A 20,291-nucleotide genomic window follows, 5' to 3' on the forward strand; every position below is an offset into this window, starting at 1 on the left:
TTGGAGTAACTTAGGTATTTGTTTCCTATAGGTGGGAGGTGGAAGTGATGGGCTTGCAAGTTCTACTTCATTATGCACGAGTTACAGGCAGAAAATATTAGCAAATAGTCAATTTACTGTGCTCAATTTTTAATAGAGATAGAAGGTAAATAATCCATATGAGCAGTGGTTATTCATCAATATCTACATTAAGAAATAGATATAGGGTATAATTCTACTATGGATACAAGTATCCTTATTACCGGGTTTGCAATTCAATTACCTGAGGAGCCTCAAGTACCATTGATTATTCATTGGATTCTGGGATGGACTAGCTACACAACTCTTCATTAATCCCTTCAGTGCCCCAGGCATCCAGAATGATCTCAGCACAGCAACAGTTGCTTAGCCCAAGAGTTTAGCCAAAGGAAGGATTCATGGGTTGGGAAGATTTTCCCTAGAAATAACATGTAGCACATCGTCTTGGATTTGAATTCAAATTCCTGCTGTTTTATCCTTGACCCTTTTTATGCCCTTTTCCTGCAGCACATTTCCCTGTAGCTGTGTTCTCTTCTCGCACCATAGCCATGTTTCTAGTACTAAAAGGAGCTGTACGTTTGGAACTCAAGATTAGAGCACAAGTTTCATCAAATGTTTGGCACATGTGAGACAGCAGTACAGACACTGAAATCTGTACTGACCTGGGAATTAACGTCCTTCTCAACCTCATCAGGACCAGACAGAGAGAAACCCTCAACGCCCTCCCTTCTGCTCTGTGCCATGATGGCCACCCTCCTCCATCTTCCTGTGTTTCCTGTCTCTTGGTGTCACACTTTATCCCCCAGATCTCAAGTCCTTAAACCTAGCTACACATTGTAGTCACCTGGGGAGCTTTTTAAGAATACTGTTCCTTGGGCCCCATCCCAGACTTGTTTAATAAGAACTCTGGGGGGAGAAGGGCCTAGGCTGGATATTTCAAAAGGCTCCTTAATTAATTCTAATGTGTACCTATGTTTGAGGGCCACAGTCCTAGACAAAGCCAGATGCCAATAAATAAGCCTAGATTCCTCCTTCTTACTGGCCCCCCACATCTAACTGGTCAACTGAAACAGACAAATCTGCCTTCTAAATCCTTCTCCTTTTCATTTCACTACCATTGCATTAGAATTTTCCTTGCTGGGACCTCCTAGTAGTTTTTCTTTCCTCTAATCTTTTCTTTTTCCGTTATGGTGCATTTTTCTTGCTGCCATGGGATGATCTTTCTAGAACACACATCTAATCATGCTAGCCATCCCTTTTCTTAAAATTCTTCTAGGATTCATCAGAACATTAGGACGAAGTCATGTGAACTCTTTATTTTCTGTCTGCTACCTGCCTGTCTAGCTTCGTGTTCTCTCACCCTCCTCCCCATTCCCATACTCTCCATAAACAAAGCAACTGGCTTTCTAGTGCCTTCCTGTCTTTGCACCTCTAACTCCCCATCTACCCACTCAGCTCTTAAGCTGAAAACTGTAATTCTTCCTCAGGCTGAGATAACGTCCTTCTCTCTGCACATGCTCTCTGTTCTATGACACCCTGTCCCTAACTCCATTATGCCACTTACCATGCTGAGTTGATGCTAAGTCTTATACTGAGTAAGGACTGTGGGTTTTGCTCATACTTATACCTAACACTGTGCCTGCACATAGTCAATGCTTGACAAATCACTGTCAAATGCGTGGAGGAATGAATAAATGAAAGAACACATTAAATGGTAGCCTGCTATCCCTGGCATCATTTTCATCGAGGCTTCCTTCATGTCAGTGCATGATTATCAGAAAATGTATTGTTGGAGAAATGATAACATCAAGATGGCAAGAGTCTTCTTAGTATAACTATTTGGGAGGATATTAATAATGATATTTACTTGAGCAAAAGTTAAATTGCATACACAGGCCATATACCATATTGTAAGATTCTTGTAGAGAAGGGAGGGGGTAGGCAGGTTTTATGGCTGAAATTTTCTGCTGTAAAAAAATTAACCATCTGATAGAGAGCAATTTGTAGCCAGTTTTGGCATGAATATGTCTTGGGGTGACAATGGCTTCATTCCCAGACCTTGGACCTGTGCTGGGTCGATGTCACTCAGGAAAGTTGGCTTTTCCATGGCCTCGAATTTTGATGGCACGCAACACCGTAGGTTGGTAAATGGACAACTCTCCATAGTCCCTTTAAGTGTAAAGGTTCTTTGAATTACTTGACATATAATACTGGGTAAGTAAGACAAGCATCTATCTAGGTCTCTGGCTCTAGGGAGGAATCTGTGCAAGTGGTTTGTCTTTTTGGCCACCTTCCGCCTCTGCAACCTGACAGGGAACTCCACACATTTTTGTGGTCATTGCTGACACAGCAGAAGCTCCTCCTTGACATGATGTGGGAGTATATGGATTGCTTTTCTGGAAGACAGAATATTTGAATAATAGGATCAGCATTGTCAGACGCCTGGTTTAGCATTTGCCAACAAGAAGCCTGACTCAAGTTTCCCTTTCCCAGTCAGGAGTTTTACTTGCTCCTTAAAATAAGTGATTCTAGAATTGTCTGGATGACTTGTTAGTGTCATTGAGTGGATGACTTAGGTGTCAATATTGGATAGGAAGCATTGCTCAGTGTAGGAACTATTACTAAAGAAAATTTGGTGTCATTCTCCCCAGATGTTTTTTAAAGCAAGTGTTTTTTAGGCTTATATAGAGCCCTGTTAGAGAAGGAATTAACCTTGATAACCTCATACAATCACTTGCATTCTTAGGAAAAAATCTCTTTTTTTGGTGTATCATTACTCTGTATGGCTTCCAAATGCTGGACCTGCCCTTTTTGCTTTTCAAGATGTGGTCTGTAAAAATAATAGAAACATGGAATTGGAAAGGAAATACTAAATGAGGTCTTTGGGGCTAATCGTTCCCCCAATTCAGGAACCATTTCCTCAACAGCTTGGGCAGGTGCTACACTGCCCCATCATGAACCTTTCTGTGATGGGGTGCTCGCTACTTTGAAATTCACACATTTTACTCTTGCTCAGCTTTCAGCGTTAGAAAGCTCTTTCTTACAATAAGGTGACAGTGGAAAAATCTAAATATCTCAGCCCATTTTTTGATTGCTTGTGGCCATATAGCTAGATCAGAATGTGGGGTAATGTGTAGGTCACCTGTAGAAGGAATGGCTGCTCCCCTACAGTCACCCCGAGTTCTCTGGAGCAGGAAAGGAAGTCTTGCAGAGGCAAATATTAGCATGAAGGGTTTAAACAGCTTCTTCCTCTCCCTAAGGCCAAAGAAGAAGTTTGGCTTGGACCCCAAAGTATGGAGGCAGTAAGAGACTTCCCCTTGGCAAAAGGTGAGGTGCCCCTGACCACATGGAGGCAGGCTGGGAGTGAGACAGGAAAATCTTACTCAGATGGTTTATTTCAGCCATGATGGACGTGAGGCCAGCTGGGTGATTTTAATTTGTCTACACAATATTTTGTTCCATTGTTCTGAATCATCATTAAAACTGTGTTGAAAATTATATGGCATGCTTAGTTATACTGCAGAATTAGAGAGGGCTTATGTCCATTGGTGAGGAAAGGGGCCATAAGTGGTGAGTATATTGTCCTCTCTCTTGGTGGCAGTGCTCTCAAAGATTTCTTCCAGCTCTATAATCTTGGGTTTTAATGTTATGGCCCTTTACATATTCGAAAATCTTCCCCGTGCTCACTCTCTCCCTCTCTTCCCAAGTCACTTTGATGCAGGCAAATCCAACTCTGTTCCTCCAGTAGCAATTCCTAGGCTCTGATTTTTGAGGTTCTTTGCAGTCCATTCATTGGTTGTTTGGATGCTCAGTAGATTGACCATGTCCCATATAAAAAGTAGCCAGAGTGGAAATCATTCATTCTCCAAATGAACAGAAACAGAAAATGCCAATAAAAAGGACACAGACAACGAAATTATGATGCTAACTCTACCTATGTCAGAGATACTAAGAGGTCCTGGTTTACCTCCTTAATTTCTGCTAGAGTTCAGGCCCTGGTGTTCTAGGTGCTGTTATAGGTAACCCAGGGAGGGATGCTGGTGAGAAATTTTTCATGACGGCCGTGAAAGCTGAAGCTTGGTGCTGTGTTCTAAGGCATTTTTTTTCTACTCTGTATCATCAGTGAAGTATTAGCAGCTTCCAGGCTTTTTTATTTCCTATAATATTTGGTTTGAGAACGTTCCCCCCTAATCTGTATAATTGCATTGCTCAGTACATTAAAAAACAACTCGCTGACTACACGAAAACCTTGCCCAGGCCGCTGGATAGCATGGTTGAAATAATCTATCTTTGTTAAATCACAAAACCATTGTGTTTTCCTCGGAAAAGCTGCTAGAGTTTTGTTTTGGCATCTGGGCATCTAGTGGCTGATCTGAAAAATGCATCTAGAGGATTTCAAAGGAAAATGAATGAATGCTTCAAATCTGGAAGAAATTTCTCAAACGTATTAGGAAAGAGGGACCAATAAAGGACAATTCCTCTTGTTAAAAAGAGAAGGGAATTGGGACACACAATAAATGTGGCCAAGGTTACAGTCGCATTTATGACATGAACCTTAGCAAGCAAGATTGTGCAGTGAATAGGCGGGGTGATGCACTGGGCATGTCTGAATTCTGTGAAGCAGAGCGGATGCTCAGTCAAACAGGCAGGCCCATCACCTCTGCTCCCAAATGGAATTGATGTCACAGATGGAAAAACCGTTTGGAGATTTCAACTCTATTCCGCTGATTGCCTTGCCCATAATAAAACTCCTTTGCTCGTGGCTGCAGCCTATGCTTGGTTCTGGAAAAGCAAGACATAGATCAACGGTTTGCCTGGGAAAGGCTGATGAGGTTCTGAACTAACCAGGACCACTGGTTCCTCACTCTTCACCTTAAATCAGCAACATGATTTTCCCTGGGCTGAAAGGCAAAGAAATATAATAGAGTTCAGAGTTCTTGCAGTTGAGTATTAGATTATAAAGGTTATGCTCATTTCAGGTTTTCATCCTCTGGCATGTGACAACATTGAAGAAGGGATTCTCTCATTTTCCTTTCTAGAAGTCTGTGTGGCGCTCTGATAAAACAGGGCATCCTGAGAAATGCTAAATAGAATTGGTAGGTTTGGTGTTTTATGTGAACTGATGACACTGGAGAAAAAGCAAGAGAAAAAGAGAGGCGTTTGATAATTAATATTTTATTTTTTCCTTTGTCTAGTCTTAAAATATGGAATGTTCAGAATTCTTAAACACAGCCCCTAATATTGCAATGTTCTCTTTGACACATTAACATTTTATCTCTCTCTCAAAAGGCTGGAGGGGTAGAGCCAGACACTAGCCCATATCCCAAATCTGTGGACATGGATGGGCAAGGCTATTGAATGCACACATGTCTGGATTTGTTTTTCTTGCATTTGTTCTAAGGGATCACTGGTGACACTAGTGAGCAATAATTTATTGGGTGGTTCTAAGAAAAATTTCAGTGTTGTGTTGTCTTCATCAGGCTATGCCAATTTGGGGGCAAATATGAATTATTAATTCAAAACAAATATTTATTGTGTGCTTCCTATGTGCCAAACAATGAGCTAGGTGTTGGGTACAATGCTGGATACTAATGGAGTTGTATAAAAAAAAAAGGGCAAAATTCAGGAGATAGATCTTCCACTGGGAATAATGGAACAAAATTAAAAATTAACATTATTTTATATGTGGCAAGATAAGGCATGTTTGATTTCTTTTGATGTGGATAGTCAATGGATTTATGATTTTTTCATTTGTGGCATTTAGGTCTATTCTAAAGAGAGGACATCCAGGATGTAATGTGAACGTTTTTTCCGGAGAATGAAAATCAGACAATTCCTTTTTGTATTGTTTGTAAAGACTGGGAGCCTCTCCTATCCTGGAGGAATGCAGAACTAGTTTTTTTCCATGACTAATATGTTGTTTTAATTTTATTTTTAAAACTATACTACAGGAAAATTGACTTTTTGTGTTTGTGTTCAGTTTTACGAATTTTAACCACTGCCACAATCAGGATGCAGAAGTGTTTCATCCCCTCCATACCTAATAATTTTTCTCTGGTTTGTTTGAAGAACCTCTGCAAGGGTCACTGTTTGATCCTCGGTAACTAACCCCCTCAAACACTCAATCTTCGTGTGAGAGGGGACTGCAGTTTGCCAGCACCCAGGGTGTGAGTCAGTAGACTGCTTAATCCTATATGAGTGGGACTTTCTTCCTTCCATCTACACCAAGCACTCCAAGGGCTGACACCTAGGCATCACCAATCATTACTCATGATAACTGATCATTACTCATCGCCTTTAGCACCCTCAATGCTTCCCTATAGCGTTCTCAGGAAAACCGTCAGGCCAAATGGGGCCTGAAACAACTGGTGAGATGGTGATGATCTTAGTGATGTTGGAGGCTGAGAAAACTGAGAAAAATCTTCTTTTGCATGGAAGCGTGGGGTTTGAACTGAGGACTTGGAGCTTGTACGGTGGGCAAGTTCCCACCATAATTTAAAAAATTAAAATACATATTTACTTTACAAAACTAGATAATTCCAGTAAAAGATTTCTAAAATCTCTGACAGTTCCATTACTAAGAGATAACAATTATTAATATTTTGGCATTATTCTTTTTACATATATATTACATGTGTCTGAATATCCAAATATCACCAAATATAAAGCAGTTATCACTTTCTCAATAAAAGATTAAAGTAAAATTTTTGGGCCAATTTGATTATTTGAGGGATGTAGTATAGATAATCAATGCCTAAGAGTGATTTTTAATTTATAATTTAGTTAAGATATGTGTTTAACTCTTCTAAAATAACATACTGATTAAGAAACATTGCTTTTTTGAGTATATAGTCCATAAAATAGTTTAACTGAACTGTTGTCTTAGCTCCAGCTGCTGCTATAACAAATTACTATAGACTGAGTAGCTTAGACAAGAAACATTTATATCTCAGAGTTCTGGAGTCTCGGAAGACCAAGATCAAAGTGCTGGCCAATTTGGTTCCTGGTGAGAACCCTCTTCCTGTTTGTAGACGGCCTTCACCTTTTATCTTCACATGGCAGGGAGAGAGAGAAAAGAAGTAAGCTCTCTCTAGTATCTTCTTATAAGGGCACTAATCCTATCATGAGAACTCCACCCTTAGGACATAATTACCTCCCAAAGGCCTCATCTCCAAATACTGTCACATTGGGGATTTAGAGTTTCAACATATAATTTTTTTCCCAGCTTTATTGAGATATCATTGACACATGAGTTAAGTTGATTTGATCATTTATAAGTTGCAAAATGATTACCACCATAGTATTAGCTACCACCTCCATCCCGTCACATAGTTACCATTTCCTTTTTGTGGTGAGAACCTTTAAGATCTACTCTCTTAGCAACATTCAAGTATATGATACAGTATTATTAGCTATAATCACCATGCTGTACATTAGATCCCAAAACTTATTAATCTTATACCTGGAAGTTTGTACCCTTTGACTCGACATGGTATCTACATACAGTGGAATATTATTCAGCCATGAGAAAGAAGGAAATCCTGCCATTTGGGACAACTTGGACAGATGTTCAGGGCATTAGGCTAAGTGAAATAAGCCAGGCAGAGAAGGACAAATACTGTGTGATATCACTTATATGTGGGATCTAAAAAAACAAACTTAAAGTAACAGAGTGGCGGTCAATATAAATTTTGAAGGTCTCACTCAGTTCATAGCAACTGTCATTGAAATTTTCATTTCCAGATCCACTTTCTGTGTTACCTAACACAATTTCTGGAGCACATAATTTTGCTTTCTAAGTAGTTCTAGGTATGAGACTTTTTAAAGTTCTATCCGATATCATCACTGAAAATTTCATCCTAACTGCATGTATTCATTCAAGTAACATTAAAGTTGCCATTCTGTCTTCAATTGTCCAATAGGTATATATTTGGGATTTGTACAATATACCCTTGTATACAATACAACTTGATTCTAGTTTTTCAATTTATATTTTAAAATAAAATGTCTATTCTGTTAATATCAGGTAGGGTAAATTGCAGAAATGCAACAGATTCTTCTCATCTTTGAATTTACTCAATTTTTCAATGTAATTTTGTAGCTCCTCCCTGAAGAGGTAGAGTTTATTTCTCCATTCTTAGAAGCTGGACTTGCTATGTGGCTTATTTTGGCTGATGTGTCATTAGCAGATAGCACACAAGAAAAGGCTTGAAATTGGGGTTTGCTCTGTTACTGCTCTTGGAAGCCCTGTGGCTACCACTATGTAAACAAGCCCAGGCGAGCCTGCCAGATGAGGAGGGCCAGAGGGCCAGCTGCCTCCATTGACCAGCCTGACAGCCAGCCAACTGCCAAATGCACGTGTGAAGCCATCCAGTGTCAGCTGACCACAAACACGTGAACGAACCCAGCTGGCACCATATGGAGCAGAGATAAAACATCCCGTCTAAGCTCAGACGAAATTGTCACCCCACAAATTCTTGAGCAAATAAAATCTTTCTTGTTCTAAGCCACTAACATTTGCAGTAGTTTGTTATGCAGCAAAAAGTAACAGATTTGTCAACTTTAGACACTGTTTATTGACTTCCTTTTATGTTGATGGGGATTTGGCTCTCTCATACTCCGATCTCTCCTATAGCTTCACCTCTCCACTGTCCTCTCAGTTCATTTATATTACATCTCTTGGTTAATCTGAAGTCAGTGATCATACTGTTATGACTTTTAAATATTGTTTACATTAGCACTAAATCATCTGTCAGAACAATGCTTCCTTTTGAATTTTTCCTGGGGAGAATTATTGTCTATCTGTTTAAAATTTACTTAGCTTTCTATGTACCTTTTCTTTTTTCAAAACTCTCCTTCTGATCCATTGACAACAAACAAATATTCTTTTATCAACGACGAACGTATCAGATAATTTATCATTTTGGTTTTATTATTGTCTTGGAGCCTCTTTGCTGGAGTAGACTGTCCTCTTGATTTTGTCTGGTCTGGTTGCTCCCCAGTCTGGCAATGTAGTTGACACTGCCACTCTTCAATGCTGGATCCTCTGATTCTTGTATTTTGATGTCTGTCTCTTCTTTGGTTATCTCCATCCAGCTCCTTCAAGTACTTTCTCGTTGACCTTGAGCAAATCACTTTACTTTTCTCATTCTCGGTTTCTTCACCAGTGAAATGAAAACAATGCCTTCCGCGCTTTCTCTCATAAAATTTCTTTGTGAAGGGCAATAAGATAATGTGTATGGTTGCACTTTGTAACTTGTGAAGTTGAGTATAAAGTAATGTTATTATGTAAGAAAATTAGAAACCTACATCAGGAATGAGAAGCTGTTACAATGAATTCAAATCTACTTAAAATTTAAGGCCCAAGTCAGACTTCTGGGTGGGGAGCAGAGCAATGGAGGTCAGGGAGAACTAAACTGAATCTGGAGAACTGAGTCTTAGTCCTGGATTTACCTCTAATATAGTCGTGTGACTTTGGATAAGCCACTAAGCCTCTGTGGGTTTAGATTTGCTCATCTGTGAAATGGGAAATGAAGGGGGATCTCTATATATCTTCCAGCATTAAAATTCTATGAGGTCAGCCACCTCTAATTCAAAAGAGGGCATTGTGTATTTTAGACTGAATGTACAATACAGAGTTTGCCAGGGTGGAGAGATGGTTAAATGAGTCTGTGATAACAAAGTCAAGTAACACTCAGTAATAGAACTCTCTGACTTCCTTTTCTTCCCGAGTCCTCTGAAATGCTGTCCCTCCTGAACACGACGGTAGACCTGCATTGTCACTCCTTGCCTGGCTGCCTCTTGGAAGTGATGTCCAGACACGTTGGCCTCTAGACAGTAAGCTTCCCCTTGTGCCCGAGTTTGGGGCCACCTGCAGCACGTCTGCTCACCTCATCCCCCACGGCACTTGCTAGAGCAGAGAAGATTAACTTTCCAAAAATGAAAAGGACAGAGAGAAGACGATCTGCTTATCAAATATGCACATTTCAGATGGAACTTCACACTCAGTAGAAAGATGTTAGATTGCTGTTAGCTCTCTGGAGCGCTCCTGACAATGTGTTATCAGGTCATGTTTGCATGACAGAGGCAGCCCAAGCAGGAAACATTAAGTCATATGACTTCTAAGACGGAATCAATCAAGTGAGCAGTACAGCTCCTGAAAACTAATTTCACCTTCATGAGGTCTGGTTATCTGTGCGGCAGACATGAGGTTTGTCAGCCCCATTTCAGTCTGACCAGGTTCAGCACAGCATCAAGAATTTTAATGAACCGACACTGTAATATGTATGAAAGATGACACTGAGATGAATTCGTGAAAAGCCAAGTCCCCATGAAATATGAACAATTACTTGCAGGCTCCTCTGCCTACTTAGCTCATTTGAAATGTCCATTTCAAAAGCCTTTGTCTTTCTGTGGTTCATTTGCAAGTTTGTGCACAGATTTTCATCATATTTAACCAGTTTAAAAATCAAAGAAGCTACTCACAATCAACGGTTCAGTGAGCTCTGGTTTGATGGGCAGAGCCAAGGCCAGCCAGAGCTGAAATCTTCATTTGGCTACAGATTCACAGATGTCCTGTGTGGGGAGGAAAGGACTTGAAAAGACTGAATGTTTGTTCGGACTTGGTCGTAGGCATTCAGTGTGGTCCTAAGCAAGGTCTTAATTTTTGATCCTAATGACATCATATTCTCTCTGGTAGTAATAACTTTTATTAGTTTTCAGCTTCAAAACAGCACTATCAGGGTTAACCTTATTTGGGAAACTTTTTAAATTTGTCGCTAGATACGTGTTGAAATTACAAATAGCCTTTTCCAAAAAATTTTGGCTTTTTTTGTACATGGCATCGCAATCCACTCTCCAGATCCTGTACCCTTTTTGTGAATTCTACTGCTGCCATAGATATGCATTTTGTATGCTGCTCTATATAACTTAGGATGTTTCATATACATTAACCACAGTTCTTACCTTGCTCTCAGAGGCTATGGGCCGTGTATTACCATACTCACTTGGCCACACTTCCACTTCAAGCTCTTCCTACCTTGCAGACATTGCTCCCCATTTTACAGATGCTCTGTACTCCCCTAGTTCAAGGACAAGGTAAATCCCTTTCTTGTATCTTTTTTTCTATTTCTTTATCTTAAATATATTTCAAACATACAGAAAATACAGAACATTCATATATTTGCTATCCATGCAACTATAATAAATTTCAGTATTTTGTCATCTTTGACTCAGATCTTTTATTTAAATAAACAAAAACATCTATGATATGTACAGTGGAAGAGTTCCCTGTTGTCTCCAATCTTTTCTTACCTCTCCCAACAAAGGTAATTACTAGCCTGAACCTGGTAAATAAAACCCCTGTGCATGCTTTGTTACCAATAAAATGTTTATGTGTTTCATTAAACAGTATGTAGCATTGTTTTCATGTTATGTAAGGGGTATCATGATGGATACACACTTTTGTAACATGATTTTTTTCTTACTATTGTACTTATGATAATCCATGTTGTTGCATATAGCTTTATTTCATTCATCTTTATTATTACACAGTACTCCACGAATATTCTATAATTATTTAACTGATTCCTTTTTGAAGAGAATTAAGAGTTTTTATTTAAAATATTCATTAGGGGGGCCAGCCCGATGGTGCAAGTGGTTTAGTGTGTGCACTCCGCTGCGGCGGCCCAGGGTTCGCCGGTTCGGATCCCGGGGGCGCATTGATGCACTGCTTGTTAAGCCATGCTGTGGCGGTGTCCCATATAAAGTAGAGGAAGATGGGTATGGATGTTAGCCCAGGGCCAGTCTTCTTCAACAAAAAAAAAAAAAAAAGAGGAGGAATGGCAGATGTTAGCACAGGCTGATCTCCTCACAAAAAAAATTAAAATAATATAAATAAAATATTCATTAAGGACAATGTTGCAGTGAATATTCTTCAACATATGCAGAAGAATATCATCAAGGTGTGTAACTAGAAGTGGATGAACTCGGTTGAATGGCATGCACAACTTCCAATTTCATTAGAATATTCTCTAATGTAATTGCATCAATTTTTAGATTATTTGAGTAAAAGAGAAATTTGTTTTCTCCACGCTTACCAGTATCGAGTATTTATTTAATCATTTAAGGAATATTTATTGAGTGGCTTCCATGCGCCGGGTACTGTTCTAGGTGCTGAAGGTGCAGCAAGGAAAACACAAAGATTGCTGGCCTCATGGGGTAGTTTCATTAGATTTTAATTTTTTTGCTATTTTGATAAGTGAAACAGTAGCTCTTAATTGTTTTAACTTGTATTTCCCAGATTATTTGTGAGGTTAAATATCTTTTCATGGTTTTTGGTCCATTCTGTGAATTGCTTATTTGTAGCTTTGACCAATTTTCAAATATTGGTAGTCATTTTCTTATTGATATGTAAATTTATTTATTCTGTATTCTAAACCTTGAAATCAGTTATATACTTTGCAAATATTTTCTCCCAGTCAATAACTCACCTTAAACTTTATTTATGGTGCTATTATTGAATAGAAAAATTTGATATTCATTTAGTTGAGTTTATCAGCCTAGTCTTTTAAGGTTTGTGCTTACTGTGTTTAAGAAATTCTTCAAAGGAGTAGCTTTTGGTGAGTGAACTATTTGTTTTTTGTTTTCAATTTTTATTAATTTCTGCTCTTATCTCAATTTTTTTCATTCTTTTTATATTACTTAGGTTTAGTTTTTAAGTTGAATTTCTAACCAACTGAGTTGAGCAATCAACTCATTCACTTTTAATCTCTCTAACTTTTCAAATAAATGTATTCATCTGTAAGGTCTTTCCATCTTAGCTCTGCTTCAGTTGCATCTACAAGCTTTATAAACATTTAGAAATTTTCGCTGTAATTTCCCCACTAAAATTATAAGTCATTTAGGAATTCATTTTATTTATGAACCGTATAGGGTATTTTCAACTATGTGTTTATTCTTATTTACATTGCCTTATGATTGATGACAATGTTTTCTACAAAATCCATTCTACGAAATCTATTAAAACTTCCTTTGTGACCTAGCATATGGTAATTTTTTTCAATGTTGTAAGTATATATGAAAACAATATATTTTTATTTGTATTTCTACTTTATAATTCTTAGTCTTTGTGTATCTTAAAGTCTCTTTCTTGTGTCTTTATTCATGAAAGAAAGTGTACTTTGGTATAAAATTCTAAGCTATTGTTTTTTCCCCTCTGCACTTGGAAGCAATTACTCTATTAATTTCAGACATCTATTGCTGCTGTTAAGTTGCTGTTAGTTTATCAATCCTTCATGGGAAATGTGCCTTCTTTCTAGTAGCTTTTAATATTGTCTTTTTATGCTTCATGTTTATTATACAATATATCTAGAAGTAGAGTTATATTTGTTCATTTTTCTTGATTCTCAGGATACACTATTGATCTGAAAACAATTTTTGTTGTTTCAAATTGGAAAATTCTCAGTTTTTACCTTTTCAAATACAGCTTCTTTATATTCTCTTGCTAGAATTTCTATTAGTTGTATATTTGAGCCTCACGATTTCTCCTCCATTTTGCTTTTTTCCATATATGTAAATTTTTTCTTTAGTGTTCTCTCATTAGCTTCATTATTATTTTTATCTGTTCATTTATTTTTCCATCTTTTTATCAATTATTTTGAACATATTAGTCATACCTACTTTAAAATCCTTATCCACTAATCTGGATTATGTTTGGTCTAGATTATCCATCATTTGGGTTATCTGTTGGTCTGCCTCTATTGTCTATTTTTTCTTTTGGTTATTAATCATGTGGTTATGTATTTTTGTATGTCTAGTAATATTTTTCTTATATATTAGGCATTGTGTATAAAAGAAACAGAGAATCTATATAAAGTTGTCTTCCATTAGTGAGGATTCGCCTTTTCTCTATTAGGCAGGTAGAGTTCAGGCTGATCACCTTAATTCAATCAGAGATTAAGCTGGGTCTGGAATGAGTCACAGTTTTGGTAAGACTCAGTATACCTCTCTTTAGCCCATATTCCTAGTGCATGGCACTCCAGAGCTTTCAACTGAGAGCCTGATGGGTCTTTGTCTCCTAGACCCTTGAAGATGGAGAAGGATAAGAAGATTCAGCTCTGCCCTCCAGAGGTTTTCAGTTTAGTGCTTTAACTTCCTGCCCCTCGACATTTTTGAGGGAGAAACTAGCCACATGTGAAGCCCTTGAAGTCTCCTATTTTGTCATTCCTGACCTTCATGAATGATAATCTTTGGGCTGGCTTTTCTGTCTCTCAGTAACACACTTCTGGCAGGTACCAACCTGAATTCTGAAAAACTCCCATAATCCCTTTACAATGATTTTTTTCTCAACTACAAATAATTTTCATCATCATCAAACAATTGCTGATAATTTTTAAAAGCTTATTATATGTTGTGCTCCAAGCTAAATTCTATATTTATACTGTCTCATTTAATCCTAACGACTGTTGTGAGAATTAGGTACTATTATTCCCATTCTGTATTTGAGGAAAAATGAGTTAAATGATTTCCCCAAGTCTTACCTACTAAGACATAGAGCTAGGATTTGAAACAATGAATGTCCGATTCCCAATTATGTATCATGTAGTCTTGGTATCTCCAGTGATTTTTTAAGTACTATTACATCCTTGACTCTTACCCCATGTTTTACTGTGTTATTTCAGGTACTTCTTGAAAAAGTTACTTATATTTGCTATTACAATTGACTACTGTCTTACTCTTCATGATGTGCTTCCATTCATGTCATTCTATTGAACTAGTCTCAAAAAAGCTCACCCATAGCTTCTTCTTTTGTTTTGTTTTTGTGCTATATATTTAAAAAGTTTTTTAATTGAAGTATAATGCACTAAAGCATTATACTTCAAAGCATGCAAAACAAACATAAATATTCAATTCAATGAATTGTTGCAAATTAAACACCCCTGTGAATACCACTGCATTCAAGAAATAGAATATTTTCACCTCCTGAGAGGTTCCCCTCATGCTCCTTCCCAAACTCTACCTCTACTTTTCTTCCTGACATTTATCACTGTTGTAACTCAGTGTAGATTAATTTGCCTGCTCTTAAACTTCATATTAAATGAAATCAAACTCTCTGTATTTTTTATTGTCTGGCTTTTTTTACCTAGTGCTTTAAGACTCATTTATATTGCCACATAGAGCTGTAATTTGTTTATTTTCATTTCTGTTTAATGTTCTATTGTACGAATATACACAATTTAATTATTTCAATAGGTTTTTTAGGGCATAATTGACACACTATGAACGGTACATGTTTTAAGTATACAATTTGGTGTGTTAACATTAATTCATAAAACTGTCACCACAGTCAAGATTATGAACATATTCACCACCCCAAAAAGTTTCCTAGTGTGCCTTTATAATTCTCTCCTTCCATCCTGCCTCCTTTATCCCCAAACAACTGCTGATCTGCTTTCTATTACTAAGTTTTCATTAAAATTTTTTAAATTTAAGTGGGATCACACAGCAAGTTTACTTTTTGGACCTGGCTTCCGTCCCAACATAATTATTTTAAGATACATTCAACAAATGAACAAAAAAGTTCATTCCTTTTTATTTTTGAGTTACATTTCAGATCATGGATATATCAGATGTATCTATTCATCTGCTGATGAACATTTTAGTGGTTTCCAGCTGTTGGCTAGTACAAGTAAAGTTACTATAAGCATTTATGTATAAGATTTTGTAAGGAAATGAAATTTTATTTCTCTTGGGTAAATACCAAGGAGGAGAATGGCTAGGGCACATGGTAGGTATATATTTAACTATTTAAGAAACTGCAAACTTCTTTCCATAGTGGTTACATGGTGTTCACATTCTCACCAGTAATGTATGAAAGTTCCAGTTGTTCAACTGGACCAACACTTGGCGTGGTCAATTGTTCCAATTTCAGACATTTTAACAGGTGTACACACTTTATTTTTATCCAGTTTCTATAGCTGGTGGACAGCTGTATTCCAAGTAGATTTTGTGAATATCAAAACAATAAAGCTTCTAAAAACAATATGCAAGAATTTCTTCATGAACTTGAGGGATGGAAAGATTTCTTCAACAGAACACAAAATCCATTATCTGTAAAGAAAGATTGGTACATTGGACTACATTAAAACTAAGATTCTGTTCGTGAAAAGAAATTCTGTTCATCAAAATTGAAGTATGTTAAAACTAAGAAAATCTGTCATTATGTGGGGCCAGCCTGGTGGTGTGGTGGTGAAGTTTGCATGCTCCACTTAGGTGGCCTGGAGTTTGCAGGTTCGAATCCAGGGTGTGGACCTATGCACTGCTCATCAAGCCATGCTGTGGTGGCATTCCACATACAAAATAGAGGAAGATGGGCACAGAAGTCAGCTCATGGCCAATCTTCCTCAGCAAAAAGAGGAAGATTGGCAAGGGATGTTGGCTCAAGGCTGATCTTCCTCAACATAAAAAAAAAAAAGACAGCATTATGTAAGGAATATTTGTGGGGTGATAGAACTATTCTGTATCTTGATTATGGTGGTTCCTAAGTGTGTATATAACTGTCAAAATTCATCAAAATGTATCTTCTAACTAGACCTGGTTTTTGTATGTAAATTATCCTTCAATAAAATTGATTAAAGAAAAACAAAAATAAATCAATAATGACACCAGTAGGAGAATGAAAAGACCTTTTAATTGCTGAATTTAGCAGTCTTTCTCTAGTCTTCATTTTTCTTGCAGTCTCTGTGGCATTGGATGCTATTGACTACCTTTTGTTTGAGGCTCTCTTGGTTGCTGTGATGCTACTCCATGATTTTTATCATTGTCCTAATAGTTTTTCAAAGTATCATTGGTTTTCAAATATAACTAGACCCTTACAATGTGTTTGGCACCATCCTAGGTGCTGGGAGTAGAAGAATGAGAAATAAAGGTTTTGCTTTGTGATCACATTCACTGGCTCTGACTTTGATATGATGGGTAAAGGATTTCCCAAGGTTTTGTGAAGATTATTTTCCTTCTTGTTTTAAGTTCTAACCCTCAATGATCTTTGTACGCCCCCAAAACAGGCTAGTAGACAAACACAGGGACAAATCCTGCCTTTTCAGCTTACTAAATACAAAACTTTGAGTAAGTTATTTGTTAACCTATTGAGGCTTTAGTTATCTTATCTATAAACTGCAGATTATAATAATGCCTTCTTTCTCCGACTCTTATGAACAGAAAATGAAGCAATTCATGTAGAGTGTCTAGTTCAGTGTCTTCCATGTATAATATACTCAAAAAATTTTAATTGTCTCCCCTCCTTCTCTTCCCAGCCCTCTCCACCATTCTTCTCCCCTTTCCATCCTTCTCCTTCATGTCCTTTTACTTAACCTCCTCTTTTTTCTTCCCTCTTCTCTTCCCTACTCCTACTCTCTCTCTTCCCTCTTTTACTCCTTTGTCTCCTCTTCATATAGGATTAAATTAGACTACACAAGTAAGGTTGTTGTATATATAATTCCTTTCTATAATGCAGCCCCACCTTATAGTACTCACTTACCCAAATCTTTTTTCTTTTTTTTTTTTTCTGGGTCTTGCATCATTTTATTTTATTTTAATTTTTGTTTATTGCAGTAACATTGGTTTATAACATTGTATAAATTTCAAGTGTACATCATTATACTTCTATTTCTGCATTGGAGGAAGATCGGCCCTGCACTAACATCGGTTACCAATCTTCCTCTTTTTTCTTTTTTTTCTGCCCAAAGCCCCAGTACATAGTTGTGGGAGTTGTAGCTCTTCTATATGGGACACTGCCTCAGCATGGCTTGATGAACAGTGAGTAGGTACGTGCCCAGGATCCAAACTGGTAAACTCTGGGACGCCGAAGTGGAACTTGCAAACTTAACTGCTATGCCACCAGGCCGGCCCCTCCAAATCTTGACCATACAATCTCAACTTCAATTCCATCACTTCTATGAGTATAGCTGGATGCGATTGCTCATCTCTAAAATTGTTTGGCATTTTGTTTGTGGTTTATCCTATACTATCTAGTAGTATTGTGCTTTGACTATATAGCTCTCATTTTTAAATGTAAGCCATTTGAGGTCTGGACCATGTTTTAATCAGCACTTAGCATAGGCCTTGATTCTGTAATTCTTTAGTAAATATAATTAAATGAGTTAATAGACAATGTGTATGTATATACAACAATTACGTTCATAACAAATGTCAGCCTATTCCTTTGTTCACTATCTTAATCAGATTAAAATTTTCTCAAAGACAAAATAAGATCTTTAATAATTATTTTTCTTCTTCAAACTTTGGACCAGTGCTAAGCATAAAAACAGTGAGCTCCAAGAAGGCGTGGATCTTTGCCTGGTTTGTGCACTGATGTATCTCAAGCACCTATAGTAGTACCTGGTATATAAAAAATGATCAATAAATGTTTGTTGCCTGAATAAAAATATAGGAAGTGGTTTCATATTTATAGCTATATTTTTGCATAGGAAATGTCCCTATTAGTTGACAACGAGGAGGTATATGAGAAACAGAGATAGAAAGATACAAAATTCCTTGCAAGTATAACATAACTACTGTAGAGCTGTGAAGAATGCCTTTGACATGGCTGTAGTGTCCTCGAATTAACTAATGGTATTGTCCTAAAAACACATTGCTTTAATCACAATGAACCATTACAAAATGAAATTAAGAGAATAATTCCACCTACAATAACAATAAAATAATACGATATTTAGGAATAAATTTAACAAATAGGTGCAAGACTTGTATACTGAAAACTACAAAACATCACTGAGAGAAATTAAAGAAGACCTAATAAATGGAAAGACTTCTTATATTCATGGATTGGAGGACTTATATTAAGATGACAATACTCCCCAAATTGTAATACAGAGTTAATGCAACCCCTATCTAAATCTCAGCTGTGATTTTTGCAAAGATTGACAAGTTGATCCCAAAATTCATATGGAAATGCAAGGGACCCAGAATAGCCAAAACAATCTTGAAAAAGAACAAACTTGGAGGACTCACATTTCCCTATTCAAAACTTACCACAAAGCTAGTGTAATCAACACAGTGTGGTACTGGCATAAGGATATACATATTCATCAATGGAACAGAATTGAGAGTCCAGAAATAAACCCGTATACTTATGCTCAACTGATTTTTGATAAAGGTGCCAAGACAATTCAACAGTAAAGAATAGTATTTTCAACAAGTCGTGCTGAGACAAGTGGATATCCACATGCAAAAGATTGACATTGGACCCCTACTTCATATCATATACAAAAATTAACTAAAAATGGATCATAGACCTAAATATAAGAGCTAAAGCTATGAAGTTTTTAAAGAAAACATAGGCAGAAATTGTTACGACTTTAGATTAGTCAATGGTTTCTTACACAAGACACCAAAAGTACAAGCAACAAAAGAAAAATATAGATAAATTGGACATCTTCAAAGTTAAAAACTTTTGTGCATTAAAAAATAAAAAAGCAATTCACAGAATGGGAGAAAATATTTTCAAATCATATTTATCTGATAAGGGACTTATATCCAGAATATATAGAACTCATACAGTTCAACAATAAAAAGACAAATAACACAATTAACAAATGGGCAAAGGATTGGGATAGGCATTTATCCAAAGAAGATATACAAACAGACAATAAGCACATGAAAATATGTTCAACATCATTAGTAATTAGGGAAACATAAATTAAAACCATAATGGGGTAATAATTCATACCCTCTAGAATATCTAGAAAGAAGATAGATAATAACAAGTGTTAGTGAGGGCCAGCCCCGTGGCTTGGCGGTTAAGTGAGCGGACTCCGCTACTGGAAGCCTGGGTTCGGATCCCTGGCACGCACTGACGCACCGCCTCTCTGGCCGTGCTGAGGCCGCGTCCCACATACAGCAACTAGAGGGATGTGCAGCTATGACATACAACTATCTACTGGGGCTTTGGGGGGAAAAAAAAGGAGGAGGATTGGCAATAGATGTTAGCTCAGAGCCGGTCTTCCTCAGCCAAAAGAGGAGGATTAGCACGGATGTTAGCTCAGGGCTGATCTTCCTCACACACACACAAAAAAAACCAAAAAGAAAACAAGTGTTAGTGAGTATACGGAGAAATTGGAAAACTTATACATTGTTGGTCAGATTTTAAAATGATGCAACTACTTTGGAAAACAATTTTGTAGTTCCTCAAAATGTTAAACATGGAATTACGATATGGTCCAACAAGTGAAAACATAGATCCACACAAAAACTTG

The sequence above is a fragment of the Diceros bicornis genome, chromosome 22 (assembly GCF_020826845.1).
Source record: "Diceros bicornis minor isolate mBicDic1 chromosome 22, mDicBic1.mat.cur, whole genome shotgun sequence".
Taxonomy (NCBI): Eukaryota; Metazoa; Chordata; class Mammalia; order Perissodactyla; family Rhinocerotidae; genus Diceros; species Diceros bicornis.